Raw genomic sequence first — 347 nt, forward strand, 5'->3', positions numbered from 1 at the left:
TAAACCGCATATTCCTCAACAGCGATTTTGAAATTTTCTTCTATTTTGTCGTTACCATCGAGTACAATTCTCCGAAATCATTTTGAATTTTTTGACAGGACTTATCATTCAACCAGAAAAACTCCCAAGTTTTTATCTTCTAGGGGTATTCATGATGTTGTGTTAAATGTTATAACTATAAGATTGTGAGCAGCCCTATTTGAAGTCATGTTAAACGCTAAATGCATAAGAGCCCCTAGCGGATTTTCTCAAAAACTTGTTGTATAAGCCTTTATGTTTATAACCTTCCTTCCAGACCCTCATGTTATTGTTTACTTCAGTTTTGATTTAAGTAATTAATTACAACA

At 32.9% G+C, this 347-nt stretch overlaps 1 protein-coding gene across 1 annotated transcript in view; it reads left to right on the forward strand.

The window, feature by feature from the left end:
• Window positions 1–347, forward strand: part of flz (filzig) — a 154,486-nt gene that overhangs the window by 122,517 nt on the left and 31,622 nt on the right. The gene's annotated exons all lie outside the window — the stretch shown is intronic.

Source organism: Halyomorpha halys, unplaced genomic scaffold (assembly GCF_000696795.3).
Source record: "Halyomorpha halys isolate HHAL.00 unplaced genomic scaffold, Hhal_1.1 Scaffold18.1, whole genome shotgun sequence".
Lineage (NCBI taxonomy): Eukaryota > Metazoa > Arthropoda > Insecta > Hemiptera > Pentatomidae > Halyomorpha > Halyomorpha halys.